At 43.3% G+C, this 16,770-nt stretch overlaps 1 pseudogene; it reads right to left on the minus strand.

Annotated features, from left to right (window-relative positions):
* Positions 1–487: 487 nt before the first annotated feature.
* On the minus strand, positions 488–5,409 carry LOC109578950 (coiled-coil domain-containing protein 3-like; annotated as a pseudogene).
* Positions 5,410–16,770: the final 11,361 nt, after the last annotated feature.

Consider the following 16,770-nt stretch of genomic DNA (forward strand, 5'->3'; position numbering starts at 1 on the left):
CTCCCTGCTCCCCTGGCTCAGTTGCAACAATGGCATTACTCAGAGAAAGCAATAGTCCTCGAAATATCCCCACAACTCAGGCATCTCCCTCAGGCTGAAAGATGCCTTTTCTATCTTCATGCCCAGAGTGATCTGAATCCTTCTGTTCCATGGGAACTAGATCCTGCCACTAAGGGTTTGCATGCTGCAACTGAAGATCCTGCATGCTGCAAGGAAGACTGAAGATCCCACATGCCACAACTAAGACCCAGCAGGGCCAAGTAAAAACATACATAAGTATTTGAAGTCAACAACAGAAGTAGTCATAACAGCTCAGTGTATTGAGTGCTTACTCTCAAACACCTCACTAAAGGCTTTACCTATTGACATTCCCTACATAGTTAAACCATGTCGTATCAGCCCTAAGATACAGATGTTACAATGGCTTCCAATTTACAGAAAAGGAAACTGAGGCACAGCATGCCAACCTTCAGCCCATCTTGTCCCCTCACTTTGTGAGGAACCTCATGCCACACAGTTCAGCCTGAGGACTCCAGAGTTTATGAGCAGTGCTTGTTAACTTCTGGGAGGGCTGTGGAGAGGGTGAAAAATACTTCTTGATCTGGACTTTGGAAGGGGACTCTTGACTCCCTTGCTCACAACATTCATATGAGTCATAGCTATCTTATTATTTTGCTGTAGCACAGGGTATAGCCAATTCTTACCCTAGTGTCTTCTTGGACCTCCCAGTCACTGAAGAAAGTTGCCAGCTGCTGCCCTTGTGAACACTTTGAAAACTGGAAAAGGCTAGAAAATATCCTTCTGTTCTCTTGAGTGTCTGGAAAGATGGCATTTTGGAAATTGACTTCATGAAGCAATAGGTTATAGTTCTCATCCATCCTAATGGAAAAAAAGGAGGCAAGAGGTGTAGACTGGACACCCATGGGATGCACCATCTTGAATCAAGAGTCAACAGAAGATTGTGACAGTGTTGCCAGTTATACAACATCTTTTTTATTTTTTAAGTAGAATTTAATTACAATGTTGTGCTAACTTCTGCTGTAAAGTGACTCAGTTATACATATAAATACATTTTTTAATATCTTTTCCATTATGGTTTATCCCAGGAGATTGGATATGGTTCCCTGTGCTAAGGTAGGACCTTGTTGTTTATTCCAAATGTAACAGTTTGCATCTGCTAACCCCAAACACCCAGTCCATCCATCTCCCTCCCTCCATTCCCCTTGGCAACCACAAGTTTATTCTCTGTATCCATGAGTCTGTTTCTGTTTTGTAAATAGGTTCATTCGTGCCATATTTTACATTCCACATATAAGTGATATGATATGGTATTTATTCTTCTCTTTGTGACTTACTCCGCTTAGTGTAATTATCTCTAGTTCCATCCATGTTGCTGCAAATGGCATTCTTTCTTTCTTGTTATGGTTGAGTAATATTCATATATACATACCACATTTTCTTTAATCATTCAACTATAAAGGGACATTTAGGTGGTTTCCATATCTTGGCTGTTGGGAATCGTGCTGCTATGAATATGGGGGTGCATGTATGTTCCTGAATTACAGTTTTGTCCAGGGATATGCCCACGAGGGGGACTGCTGGATCATATGGTGGTCCTATGAATTTTCTGAGGATCCCCCATACTGTTTTCCATAGTGGCTACCCCAACTTACATTCCCACCAACAGTGTAGGAGGGTTCCCTTTTCTCCACACTCTCTCCAACATTTGCTATTTGTTCTGCTTTTGATGATAGCCATTCTGCCTGATAGGAGATGGTACCTGGCTGCAGCTTTGATTTGCATTTCTCTAAGAATGAGTGATGCTGAGTATATTTTTATGTGTCTACTGGCCATCTGCATGTCTTCTTTGGAGAAATGTCTATTAAGGTTTTCTGCCCATTTTTTGATTGGGTTTTTGTTGTTGTTTTTGTTGAATTGTATGGTCTGTATATTTGAAATTAAGCCCTGGTCTATTGCACCATTTGCAAATATTTTCTCCCATTCTTTAGGTTGTCTTTTTTTTTTTTTTTTTTTACTGTGCAGAAGCTTGTGAGTTTGATCAGGTCCCCTTTGTTCATATTTGGTTTTATTTCTATTACCTTGGGAGACTGACCTAAGAAAACAAAGGTCCAATTTATGTCAGAGAACATTGTGCCCATGCTCTCTTCTAGGAGTTTTATGGTGTCATGTCTTATGTTTAAGTCTTTAAACCATTGTGAGATATTTTTGTGCAGTGTGAGGGCATATTCTAACTTCACTGATTTACATGCAGCTTCCAATTACACATCTACATGGCTCACATTAGAGGAGTCACTCTCTCTGATTGTTTCTCTACTTTACACTGCACGTGTCTATCCTTAAGTTTTTCAAAACACGTGAATTGGGGGATGGGTGCGGGTGAACATTTGTGTATCTCCCAAGCTGCTTTCCTTCTCCTAGTGGAGTGCTTCTTGTTTCCTGGGCAAAGGAAAGCCAATTGCAATGACTCAAGATTCAAGTCCTATCACTGCTACGTATCTCCTGTTTGACGCACAACAAATTTCTTAAATTCACTAAGCTTAAATGTACAATCTATAAAATGAAGATGACAACAGCATCCTTATTTGTTTAATGTTGGTGTAAGGAGTGCACTTTTTTTTAAAGTAAGTAAAGTATTTGGCAGAGTAAGCACAGTATAAAAAGCATTTTTACAGAACCCTGCATAAAGTACCTGTTGGCAAGATAGAGAAGTCCAGAGAAGGAAAAGGAGAGATGGAAGCTGCACTCCAGCCCAAAGTAGGCATTCTCAACAGGGAGTCTCCACTGCCACTTTCCCCTGTGACACTGACCAGAATCTGTTCTCCTCTCTGAGGGGCCCAGAATAACAGAGGAATGATTTGTATGTGGTTGTTAACACACATCAGGGCAACACAGCCCTGTGAAATAGAAATCTTGTCAGACTACCATTTGACTCTGTATCTCTGCCCTAATGTTTTATAAATATGTCAGAGAAAAAGAGGAAAGAGTTGGTTGACCACCAGAGAGCCAGTGTAAAAAACTGTATTTCATTATAAAATCAGAAAAGAAAATAATGCCTTCTTAAGTACTGTGGCTCTTTTTACTTTGGAAAATAAAGTTTTATTGTTGAATAGTTTTAGAGCTGGTTTCCCTAAATAAAGACATGTAAAAATCTAAGTTTCTCCATATCAAGAAGGTACTATCTCATTCCTTGCCAGTTTTATTTAGAAACTGTACTTCTCCAGTATTTTTTTTTAATTCAACTAAATCTGGCTAATGGAGAAGGCAATGGCACCCCACTCCAGTACTCTTGCCTGGAAAATCTCAAGGACAGAGGAGCCAGGTAAGCTGCAGTCGATGGGGTCACTAAGAGTCAGACATGACTGAGCGACTTCACTTTCACTTTTCACTTTCATGGACTGGAGAAGGAAATGGCAACCAACTCCAGTGTTCTTGCCTGGAGAATCCCAGGGACAGGGCAGCCTGTTGGGCTACCATCTATGGGGTCGTACAGAGTCGGACACGACTGCAGCGACTTAGCAGCAGCAGCAGCAGCAATCTGGCTAAACCACCCAAGCCAACACAAAGCACACCATGTATTCTAAACTTAGATATTCTGGCTTTAATATGGAAAACATGTGTTACAGCGAGCTTATGGACGCCCCTCTGTGGAACCTTCTGTCTTCTTTCTCAGTGATGTGAAATCTCAAGAGCTAAAAGTTAGTCTGTAGACCAAGGTCATGGCCATTCCAAATATCCTTAATGCTATGCCACATACTGAGAAGATGAGACTTATTGTCCAATCACTATCTGTTAGATTCCATTTTGAGGTTCCTCTGTATCAGCCTCCTCCTCCAACTGGAGAGAACCAATGCATTAGGGTTCCACCTGCTGTTTTGTATTGCAAACTTCAGTTGAGCCCATAACCTGAACCCTTATCTACATGCATTTCGTCGTGACCACACGACAAACTTTCATGGAACTTCACAAGATTCCAGGGTCTCCCAACAGACAAGGCCTGGTCTAATTCACCTCTCTGTTCTTCAAAGCCCTGTGAGCACTTTCCCAATCCCTTAATATCCCTGCCCCCAGGCCCTTCCTCTATAAACTTTTGCTATTTGGAAGAGCCTGGCATTGAGGTCTGCTGGCAGCTGATATGAGCGAATCTGAGTGAAACAAGAGGACAACTGGGCTGCATTCCACACCAGTCCCATCTTGGCATTTAAGCAGGTGTGCAGGATTGAGTAACTACACGTTCCTCATCTAACCTGCACCAGGTGTTCTGCATCAGTTCCTAGGCTTTAATCTCAACCAACCTTGTTTGGCACATTATGAAGGTGAGGCTCTTGAGGTTCTTGACAAGGTCAGTAACTTGCTCAAAATGACAGGAAGAACGGAGCCAGAATTCCAACAACCATCTGATTCCAAAGGTGTTTGGATTGGTTTTGACCACTGTCCATCCCAAACAATTCCCACAGCATCCACTTTAAAATATAGCTTTCCTTCTCTATAAGGATTCCACCTCAATTAGTGTTCCACTTTCTTATCTCAAACTCCAGGAGACGCCATTGCCTGAACTCTTATCCACAGGCATCTCATCTGCACCACAGGCCAACTTGCATGGAACTCAACAAGAGAGGGCTTCTTCATATTGCCCTTCATATGCCTCAGAGCACTGTGACCAGGGCCTTCTTCCCCCATTACCCCCCACATAAACCTCTGCTATTGGAAATAGGCTGTTTGTTGCTGGAAACCACCTTGAGCTTTGGCCTGAAACACTCTTTCCTGGTCAAGCAAGGGAGCCATCCCTGTTTTTCCAACAGTGTTAGCCAGAGGCACCCAAGATCTCTGTAGACTCAATGTGAGGAGCACCAAAGAGCACAAAATGGGAAGGAGACAAGGGGAGACCAGGGCATCACTTAACATCGCACAGACAGGATTCTGGAGGAGTTCCTGAGCCTGCTGGGGATAAAGGTACCTCTGCTGGCCATGCCAAGTGGCCGAAGGGATGGTATGGGCGAGATGTGGCAGGCTCACCTGAGGAAGAAGAAAGAGGAGTAATCCTGGACCACGGTGTGGGAGTCACAGGAGAAGTAGCCCAGGCCGGTGAGGTTGAGCCTGGAGCCCCCCGGGCACCTCGAGCATGCTGCCCCACGCCTGGTCGCACAGCATCTTGATCTCAGCTGAGTAGAAGAGCCCCGCGTCGCTGGCCTCATACTACCAGGGCAGGTCGTTGTACAAGCCGTGCCGCTCCTCCTGCAGCGCCAGCACCTTGGCTTACACGATAATCTCGGTCAGTTCCGCTAGGCAGCCCTCGCTCAGGTGTCTCCACTCGGAGGGCAGCTGGCAGCCGCGTGAGGCCTCCAGCCCGCCCGCCAGGCAGAGCGCGGGGAGCAGCAGCGGGCGCAGCATGCCGGCGGCGAGGGCGGGCGGGTGGCGGAAGCCGCCGGATGGGCGCCGCGCCCTAGGCGCGCTATCTGGGGCGCTTGGCAAGGGTCGGGGAGAGGGGGAGCCCCGCGGCGGCAGCGAGAGCGTCGGGGAACCCGAAGTGCCTGGCCCCACCAGCGGGAGGCGCAGCCCGGGGCGCTCAGCTCCGCGCACCGCTGCGGAACCTCAGCGTGCTGCTCCCTCCTCCGCCGGGATCCCCCTGCGGGGCCAAGCTTGGGAGGCTTTTAAAAGGGCAAGCGGAGGACCGGAGACCACAGCCTCCTGCCAGCCCCCCCCACCCCCAATCCGTGGCTGGGGCTTGGGCGGCAGCGGGAGGGGCGGAGGCAGGAAGCTGTCCAGGGGCGCCCGGTGCTGGGGAGACAGCGCAATCGGCGCTGGACCGGGAGCCCCCGGGCCGAACTCGGTGTTTGGGCCAGCGCGGAGGTCCGCAGCGGAAAAGTCAGTGTGAGGAGAGGCGGCCCAGCCCTCTTCTGGCGCCCTGCGCACCGACCAGGTGGAAGCTTTGCCAGCACAAAGCTTGCTCCAGACATGGCCTTCTTAGAATGATTGCCATCAATTGCCATGAGTACTCACCATACGTTTGTGCATTTTCTGAGTAGTTCATTTACACTGTAATGACACAGAAATCTAACTTTACCGTCGCAGAGTTTACCTTGGAAATTCTGTGTGATCTAATAAACTTTTCTGAATCTCTCTCTCCCTTTCCGTCTCTTATGTTTTAACCATGCTCTTAGGAAAGCCTTCAACATCTGAAAAGCCAAAGCCACATTGCTTTGTTTTTCCTACAGCTACATGGTCTCATGATTAACCTAATTCCTACGTTCAGGTTCTGAACACCCTACACCTGAGAAATAGATTCAGAAGTTCCAAAGAGCTTTTCACAAGTCAATGAGTGACTCTGAAGAGACCTAAACTCCACAGCTAAATCTTTATTTCTAAATTAGGCAGTTCCTTTTATCTCCCAATTGCCTTAATTATTCTTCATTTAGTAAGAAAAAAAAAGATTATTTATAAGTATAAATATTTTGTATAGTCAAAACATCATATATATGAAATAGCATGGATATAATATACATATCATCTTGCATATGTCATACATATTATATTTACAATAAGTTGATACACAAAACTGCTGTAAAATGGAAGGCTTTTGTTCTGCAAGTATCTTATTAACCAGGCTTTCTGCAAGTTTAAGTCTTAGAACTCAGCCAAAGTCTTTTCTGACTGAAAGGAATAGTTCTTAGAGAATTCGGAAAGGAAAGGTAAGGAGAAAAGTGGGGATTGGGGAAGAGAGAAAATCCCAAGGCCTCACATCCTGTGATAACCAAATCTTCCTGTGATCCCCAAGTCTTCAGTTAGGACAATTAAATTAATGCATGCTTCTTGTGATAGGGCAGGAATCCAGCTGGCGTGAGGCAGGGACTTAGGAGGAAGAGGCCATGAGCAGCATGGTCTCAGGGAACCAGAAGACCCTGGGAAGGCTTTGAGAGTGCCTTGAAGTGAAATGGCCAGGACTCCAGCCAGTGTGGCCCAGCTTCTGAGGGAATGAAGGCTAAAGATCCATAAGGTCACACCAATCCAGAATCCAACTGGTGACTCAGTGGATAGATGTGTGCTTAACTGCTCAGTCATGTCCTACTCTTTGTGACCCCGGGGACTGTAGCCTCCCAGGTGCCTCTGTTCATGGGATTCTCCAGGCAAGAGTACTGGAGTGGGTTGCCATGCCCTCCTCCAGGGGATCTTCCCAACCAAGAGATCGAACCCAGATTTCCCACATTGCAGACAGATTCTTTACCATCTGAGCCACCAGGGAAGCAGTGACTCAATGGACCAAATTCTTATTCCTATAAAATCATCTGTGTTGAAAGAGGAAAGAAGTAAGATTAAGAGCTCCCCACGGACAATAACTAACCTCTACATAGCTGGAAGTCAGCCTGGAGCCTCGATTAATTCTGTAGAAAACAGTTATATTGAGGGAAGCAAGTGGACAGTAGTCCTGATGGTATATGACTCCTCCTGATAACCCCACCACCACCATGGGAGATGGTAGAGTTAAGCTTTTCCCACAAGGAGAAATGGCATTTGAGGATGGCATCAGGCATCCTATGTTAGGACTGCCCGTTTGTCTCTCCTTCAATATATGAGTTAAAATGTTTCATAATGTCTTAGTCTGTTCAGGGTGCCATGGCAAAATACCACAGCCTGAGGGGCTTAAACAACAGACATTTACTTCCCACAGTGCTGGAGGCTGGAAGTCCAAGATCAGAGTGTCAATGGGATTGGTTCCAGGCTAGTAAATGGCCACCTTTCCTCTGTGTCCCCACATGGCCTGTCTTCTTTGTACATGTAGAGAGACAGAAATGTCTGGCCCTTCTAAGGACACCAGGCCTATCAGATTAGACCGCACTCTTGTGATCTCATTAAACCTTAATCACTTCCATAAAGGTGCTATCTCCAAATACATTCTCATTGGGGGTTAAAACTTGGACAGAAGAATTCAGGGCAGAGAGGAGGGGATGTGAACAAGGGACAGAATTCAATCCATAACAGTCATTTAGCAGGTGTTCTACAGGTTTGTAGAGAAAGAGGGGATATAAAATGGTTTATATTTCTGTCACGCTAACTTAGAGCAAGCATTGCCAAATTATAATATTAACAATAACAACTGCTAACATTTATTCACTGCTTACTATGTGCCAAGCACTATTGTAACATATTGCCTATGTTAACGTAATGAATGCTCCAAACACTCAAAATGGGGACTGCTATCATCCTCAGTTTAGAGACAGGGGACTTAGGTATGGAGAGATTAAGTGACTTACCCAGGATCACATAGCCAGAAAGGAACTGAGCCAGGATTCAAACACCAGCATCAGATCTCAGAGTTCATGTTCTTAACTACAGCATTAGAATATGGACAAAACAAGCAATGTTTTAAAGGCACACATGGGCCCTTTATCAAGAAACAAGTAGAGGGGACTTCCCTGGTGGTCTGTGGCTAAGACTCCATGCTCCAAATTCAGGGAACCCAGGTTCAATCTCTGATCCAGGAACTAGATCCCACATGTTACAACTACAACCCGGTGCAGCTAAATAAATAAATGAATATTTAAAAAGAAGCTGAGTTTATAAATAGTAATATCCTTCACAGAATCACCAGTGATGGCTAAATGAGGGAGTAACCAGACTAATATTAATTTTGTTTTCACCAGCAGCCCTGCTCTATTTTAAGTTGTTTATTTTAAGTTAGTGCTGTAACTTATGCAAACAAAAGAATAAGGAAGTTTTTTTTTTTTTTTTTTTAATTGTATCTAGTGCTTCAGAGGGCTGGAAAAAGTTTTTCTGTTTCCATAGACCTTAAGACCCTGATTATTCTTTCCATTTAGATGAACAAATAAGTAAAAATCAGTATGCACAGCTGATGTCTCTCTTGTTGTATAAACTGGACAGAATCAAAACTCTTTAGTACTACCCAGAATGCCTTTTCCGGATGCAGGGGCCTGTGAGGGTTGCCCTTCTACTGGATTCTTCACAGACACATCAGTCATGTTTTTGTTCTCTAGAAGGTCTTGAAAAGTGCCTCCCTGATTGGAGTTGTTCACCTGGAGCCCTGGACATATGTGAGCATCCCCTGGTGAGCAGCTCCCCTTTGGGGACCAAGATCTCCAAAGAAGCAGAGCTCAAGGAAGCCAGGATGGGAAGCAAAAATTCTACAACTGTGTTGTGGGGTCAGTAGTGAAACAAGCCACTTCCACCCCTTGATTACAAGACCCATATGTTCTGGCTGTGGGGGGAAGATGGCACCATTATGCTTCAAATATACACTATATCCTTCACAGCATATGAAGGTACAATACCCTTTACAACTGCACCCCACCCTTTCAGGATGTTGACTCCCATCTGACACACTTGAGTTTTCATTAGCTGTCACACTGTCTCAGTAAGCTTTCAAAATTTGCCCATTTGTTTCTGGGGGATGACGTCCTCAGTAAAACCAGTTAATTCCATGGCCAAGGGCACATTGCTGTATTCCCTTTGCCATCAAAGAAGAGATGCTATGAAAATCACTGATCAGAAGCAATGCTACAGGAAGTACCACGATGCTTGAAAATAGGTTCTGTGGACAGAGTTCCTGGAAGAAGCACTGTGGGTCAGGAAAGGCAGATCTACACCTAGAATGTATTTACTCCAGTGAGGACAAGTCTCTGCTCCCTCCAAGATGGAAGAGGTTCAGTGTAGTCACTTCAGTCATTTGAGTCACTCAGTTTTGACTGACTCTTTGCAACCTCATGGACTGCAGCACGCCAGGCTTCCCTGTTCATCACCAATTCCCAGAGCTTGCTCAAACTCATGTCCATTGAGTCAGTGATGCCATCCAAACATCTCATCCTCTGTCATCCCCTTTTCCTCCTGCCTTCAATCCTTCCCAGCATCAGGGTCTTTACAAATGAGTCAGTTCTTCACATCAGGTGGCCAAAGTATTGGAGCTTCAGGATCATTTCTTCCAGTGAATATTCAGGACTGATTTCCTTTAGGATTGACTGGTTTGATCTCTTTGCAATCTAAGGGACTCTCAAGGGTCTTCTGCAACACCATAGTTCAAAAGCATCAATTCTTTGGTTCTTAGCCTTCTTTATGGTCCAACTCTCACATCCATACATGACTACTGGAAAAACCAAAGCTTTGACTAGAGGGACCTTTATCAGCCAAGTAATGTATCTGCTTTTTAATAGGCTGTCTAGGTTCATCATAGCTTTTCTTCCAAGGAGCAAGCATCTTTTAATTTCATGGCTGCAGTCACCATCTGCAGTGATTTTGGAGCCCCCAAAAATAAAGTCTCTCACTGTTTCCATTGTTTCTGCATCTATTTGCCATGAAGTGATGGGACTGGATGCCATGATCTTCGTTTTTTGAATGTTGAGTTTTAAGCCTTTTCAGCTTTTTTTACTCTCCTCTTTCACTTTCATCAAGAGGCTATTTAGTTCCTCTTCACCTTCTACCATAAGGGTGGTGTCATCTGCATATCTGAGGTTATTGATATTTCCCCTGGCAATCTTGATTCCAGCTTGTGCTTCATCCAGGCCATCATTTCACATGGTGTGCTCTGCATATAATCTCAATAAGCAGGGTGACAGTATATAGCCTTGATGTACTCCTTTCCCAATTGGGAACCAGTCCATTGTTCCATGTCTGGTTCCAACTATTGCATCTTTTCCGCATAGAGATTTCTCAGGAGACAGGTTAGGTGGTCTGCTATTCCCATCTCTTTAAGAATTGTCCACAGTTTGTTGTGATTCACAAAGTCAAAGGCTTTAGTGGAGTCAATGAAGCAGAAGTAGATATTTTTCTGGAATTCTCTTGCTCTTTCTATAAGCCAATAGATGTTGGTAATTTTATCTCTGGATTCTCTGCCTTTTCTAAATCCAACTTGAACATCTGGAAGTTCATGGTTCACATACTGTTGAAGTCTGGCTTGGAGAATTTTGAGCATTACTTTGTTAACAAGTGAAATGAGTGCAGCTGTGTGGTAATTTGAGCATTCTTTGGCATTGCCTTTATTTGGGATTGGAATGAAAACAGACTTTTTCCAGTCCTGTGGCCACTGCTGAGTTATCCAAATTTGCTGGCATATTGAGTGCAGCACTTTCATAACATCATTTTTTAGGATTTGAAGTAGCTCAACAGGAATTCCATCACCTCCACTAGCATTGTTCGTAGTGATGCTTCCTAAGGCCCACTTGACTTCACATTCCAGGATGTTTGGCTCTTGTTGAGTGGTTACACCATCATGGTTATCTGGATCATGAAAATCTTTTTTGTATAGTTCGTCTGTGTAGTCTTGCCCCCTCTTCTTAATATCTTCTGCTTCTGTTAGATTCATGCCATTTCTTCCCTTTGTTATGCCCATCTTTGCATGAAATGTTCTTTTGATACCTCTAATTTTCTTGAAGAGACCTCTAGGCTTTCCTTTTCTATTGTTTTCCTCTATTTCTTGGCATTTATCACTTAGGAAGGCTTTCTTATTTCTACTTGCTATTCTTTAGAACTCTGCATTCAGATGGATATATCTTTCCTTTTCTCTTTTTCCTTTTGCTTCTCTTCATTTCTTGGCTATTTGTAAGGCCTCCTCAGACAACCATTTTTCCTTTTTGTATTTTTTTTTTTTCTTGAGGATGGTTTTTTATTGCTGCCTCCTGTACAGTGTTATCAGAGAAGGCGATGGCACCCCACTCCAGTACTCTTGCCTGGAAAATCCCATGGATGGAGGAGCCTGGTGGGCTGCAGTCCATGGGGTCACTAGGAGTTGGACACAACTGAGTGACTTCCCTTTCCCTTTTCACTTTCATGCATTGGAGAAGGAAATGGCAACCCACTTCAGTGTTCTTGCCTGGAGAATCCCAAGGACGGCAGAGCCTGGTGGGCTGCCCTCTATGGGGTCGCACAGAGTTGGACATGACTGAAGTGACTTAGCAGCAGCAGTACAGTGTTATGAACCTCCATGCATAATTCTTCAGGCACTCTGCCTGTCAGATCTAATCCCTTGAATCTGTTCGTCACTTCCACTGCATAATCATAAGGGATTTGAATTAGGTCATACTTGAATGGTCTAGTGGTTTCCCTACTTTCTTCAATTTAAGTCTGAAGTTTGCAATAAAGAGTTCATAATCTGAGCCAAAAATAGCTCCTGGGACCATAATAAGGCATTGGTATAGGTCCTGACTACTGACAGAGTAAGCCCTCAGCCTTGGGGTTAGTGAGGCTGACCTTAGTAAGATAAGTTCAGAAACACAAAGTGAGCAAATACTGGTGGGAAAATGGTACCAACCAACTTGCTCAACACCAGGCAAACACCAAGTTTAACCACAAAACTTCAGTTTGTAAATAACATATCTGTAAAGTGCAATGAAGTGAAGCATAATGAAAAAATATATGCCTATATTCTAAGTATATATAAATATATGTATGTCCTGATATATATTATATATCAGATCAGATCAGCCGCTCAGTTGTGTCCGACTCTGTGACCCCATGAATCGCAGCATGCCAGGCCTCCCTGTCCATCACAAACTCCCGGAGTTCACTGAGACTCACGTCCATCGAGTCAGCGATGCCATCCAGCCATCTCATCCTATGCTGTCCCCTTTTCCTCCTGCCCCCAATCCCTCCCAGCATCAGAGTCTTTTCCAATGAGTCAACTCTTTGCATGAGGTGGCCAAAGTACTGGAGTTTCAGCTTTAGCATCATTCCTTCCAAAGAAATCCCAGGGCTGATCTCCTTCAGAATGGACTTGTTGGATCTCCTTGCAGTCCAAGGGACTCTCAAGAGTCTTCTCCAACACCACAGTTCAAAAGCATCAATTCTTTAGTGCTCAGCCTTCTTCACAGTCCAACTCTCATATCCATACATGACCACAGGAAAAACCATAGCCTTGACTAAACGAACCTTTGTTGGCAAAGTAATGTCTCTGCTTTTGAATATGCTATCTAGTTTGGTCATAACTTTCCTTCCAAGGAGTAAGCATCTTTCAATTTCATGGCTGCAGTAACCATCTGCAGTGACTTTGGAGCCCCCCAAAATAAAGTCTGACACTGTTTCCACTGTTTCCCCATCTATTTCCCATGAAGTGATGGGACTGGATGCCGTGATCTTCGTTTTCTGAATGTTGAGCTTTAAGTCAACTTTTTCACTCTCCACTTTCACTTTCATCAAGAGGCTTTTGAGTTCCTCTTCACTTTCTGCCATAAGGGTGGTGTCATCTGCATATCTCAGGTTATTGATATTTCTTCCGGCAATCTTGATTCCAGTTTGTGTTTCTTCCAGCCCAGCGTTTCTCATGATGTACTCTGCATATAAGTTAAATAAGCAGGGTGACAATATACAGCCTTGACAAACTCCTTTTCCTATTTGGAACCAGTCTGTTGTTCCATGTCCAGTTCTAACTGTCGCTTCCTGACCTGCATACAAATTTCTCGAGAGGCAGATCAGGTGGTCTGGTATTCCCATCTCTTGAAGAATTTTCCACAGTTTATTGTGATCCACACAGCCAAAGGCTTTGGCATAGTCAATAAAGCAGAAATAGATGTTTTTCTGGAACTCTCTTGCTTTTTCTATGATCCAGCGGATGTTGGCAATTTGATCTCTGGTTCCTCTGCCTTTTCTAAAACCAGCTTGAACATCAGGAAGTTCACGGTTCACATAATGGTGAAGCCTGGCTTGGAGAATTTTGATCATCACTTTACTAGTGTGTGAGATGAGTGCGATTGTGCAGTAGTTTGAACATTCTTTGGAATTGCCTTTCTTTGGGATTGGAATGAAAACTGACCTTTTCCATATACATATCATATTGGTGATATTATATATATATATATATATATATATATATATATGTTTTTCTGACAATGCCTGACTAGCACACTGTCCAATCAAACCCCTTCACCTGTTGTTTTAATATTGTACATGTGAAACAGGGCTGACCAGAGACATGTGGAAAGGTTAAGCAGAGATCAACAACTTAAAAGACATTCTTTCCATTATATCATATTTTCCAGTTGTATGGTGCCTTTCTTGGAGGTTCTCAATGTGCTATGCAAATATTAAATTAGTCTTCCTTCTGTCCCCTTGGGAGGCAGGAAACCAGTATTATTTCACAGAAAAAGAAGCTGAGTCCCAAGGGTTAAATGCCTTGCCACGGTCACATAACTACAGGCAGTTAGGGGTGCTGGGAATGGGGCTTGGGGTTAAGAATCCTTGCCTGGGGTACCTTGGCTCCCAAACAGTGCCTTCCTTAAAGATAACTCTGTGTTCAAACTCTGTGGGAATCTTGTCCTATAACAGGGAAGTTATGGGACTGCTGATATGCCACATACATTGTCCTTCCCTTGCCTGCTCATACAGAGTTCAGAAGGCAGGTTTAGGACATGAAGGCATTGTCTATAATAGCTTCAATCCATCCAATCTGGGGACCAATATTTAGCCTAAACAACCCTTCCAGTGTGAATCCATGATAATTCTATCAGGAGAAGATAGAAACAAGAGAGATGGACTCTTGATAGACATCTCACTCTATAGGTTTCCATGTCTACATTTCAGAAAAAGAAGGAGCTAAGAGTGGAGTTGACAAGCACCTGGCCGGAATTCATCACTCTGTTAGGTGTTAAACACTGCACTCACATTTTTTCCTCAATCTGTCACAGTGAAGACTTGGCCAGACCCCTTTTCACAGTTGGCAAAACAGAAACAGGGAGACTAGTTGATTTTTCCAGAAGCTGAGCTGAGGGTCTAAAAATTCCTGTTGCAATTTTAAGTCTATCAAACTAAATCCCCACCATCCTCTTGTGTAAGTTTCTAGATGCCAAATGGAGGTGGTTAGGCATAGATTGGGCATCTTGACACTGTTGTCAATCACATGTACTTTTCAGCAAATAACTTGCAACATTTTCCTTTCAACTGCCATGTGTCAGGCACTATTCTAGGCTGTGGGGATACAGAAGTGAATAAAACAGAGCACCCTCCTTTTGGGGGGAATATCCACCAAAAAAGTCAAATTGGTGCCATCAACAGGTTGGGGAGAGAAAGGCTTGCCTTAGAAGACACAGCCTTTACCTGGGGAAGAATGGCTTGAGAACCTTGTTCAATGTCCTTGGAAACACCTTCGCTTAAATAAAGTCCATGGAACTGACCACGGTTAAAATTTAGCATGGTGGGGCTCAGATGAGTCTCTAAGGAACCAAGTTCCCCTTTATATTTCAGAGCATAACCAACCCTCAGACTGAGAGCAAGGTGGGTTTCATTGACATCAATATCACACTGTTCCCTTTCACATCAGTGTCCTTGGAAGCAAATGGAAATAAGCCACAGTTGAGAAGTAGAGAGAGGGCATCTGTGTGATTATTCTAATGCTGTTCTGACTCACCCTGAGATATTATCAATAAGTTGTTCTTTCCCACAGGATATGAAGTCTCCAAGGGAGGTAGTCTCCATGGCAGGCTGAATGGGACACAGTTCTTAAGAGGGAAGAGCCCTCCTTCTAAGGAGAAGACCCACAGCTGGGTCCACTCTCTAGACTGTGAATTCACACACTGTGTATCCTGGACCAATTCTCACCTCCGAGCACTTGCCTGAGTCCTCAGCTCTTCAGTACCTGTCCTGAGAATGTATGAAGCTGACTGAATAGCAGACATGGGAAATTTCATTAAGACCCAAGCATACACACCACTGTGTGTTTTCAATTTGCTGGTTTGATGTTTTGGTAGCTGCATAAAAGAGCTACAATCCTGTTGGAAAGCTTTCTGAGAAACAGGCTCTTATTCTGGAGGAAGGATCTCACAGGATTTTTGGCTTGATGGGACACTGTGATGACTGTTGAGAAATGAATAGAAAAGTTGGAAGCAGTTCAGGAATTCTTATGTGTACTATGAAAGCATTGGAATAACAGGGTTAATAAATATAAATGAAACATAAATAACACTAGATTGCGGCCTCTTTTCTGGAATCAGGAAAAAGTCCAACAGGTTCATTTATAGCAAAACCCCAAAGGCATCACAGTTAGAGTGTTTTTTCCCCTGATTTTTTTTTTTCAGTTGCCTTCGGCACCTATTAACCTTTCTATCTGTGCTCTCATTGCAAAGGCATAATGTGGTCAGTATTTCAGCAACTTCTACCTCTAAGATAAAGTACATTGCAGAAGAATATCTGTTTTTCCCCAAATTTTCCATTACTGACTTTTTTCCATTTAAAAATTCTATGACTTACTGCCAGTGACTCTTAAAAATAAGCTTTCTAAATTTGCATTAATAATATGAACATTACATGTAATGACAAGCAGTGAGCAGGCACTTAATAATTGTTAAATGAATGGATTAATATATATGTTCTGTATCTATAAATGTACAACCTCAGCTGAAAGTTTATCCAACACTGAAACAATTTATTCAGTTTAAATGTCATCTTTTCATGTATTAAATTTGTGTGTTCAAATTAAAAAAAATATGGGCTTTGGGAGTAAATTATAACTATAGTATAATATAGCTATACATGTTCTACTCTTTATTTACAAACAGGAGTGCTTTGTGGAAATACCTAAGCTTAACACTCAGCAAGAGAAGCAGGTATCTCTTCTGGAATAACTCTTTTAAAGAAATCCACTTGACGTACAATACGTTCCTTTGGATCTCTCTCCTCTTCCCAATCTCAGCTTAATCTGACACAAATCTCTAGATCTTCACTCCAGAGCTTCTCGTTCCACTTCAGTCCTTTCCTGGAGTCAATTCCCTCCTATTTTTAATAACAGACTTTGGGGGAAATGGGCTTTTAAAAACTCTTACA

This window comes from Bos indicus, chromosome 26 (assembly GCF_029378745.1).
Source record: "Bos indicus isolate NIAB-ARS_2022 breed Sahiwal x Tharparkar chromosome 26, NIAB-ARS_B.indTharparkar_mat_pri_1.0, whole genome shotgun sequence".
Classification (NCBI taxonomy): Eukaryota; Metazoa; Chordata; class Mammalia; order Artiodactyla; family Bovidae; genus Bos; species Bos indicus.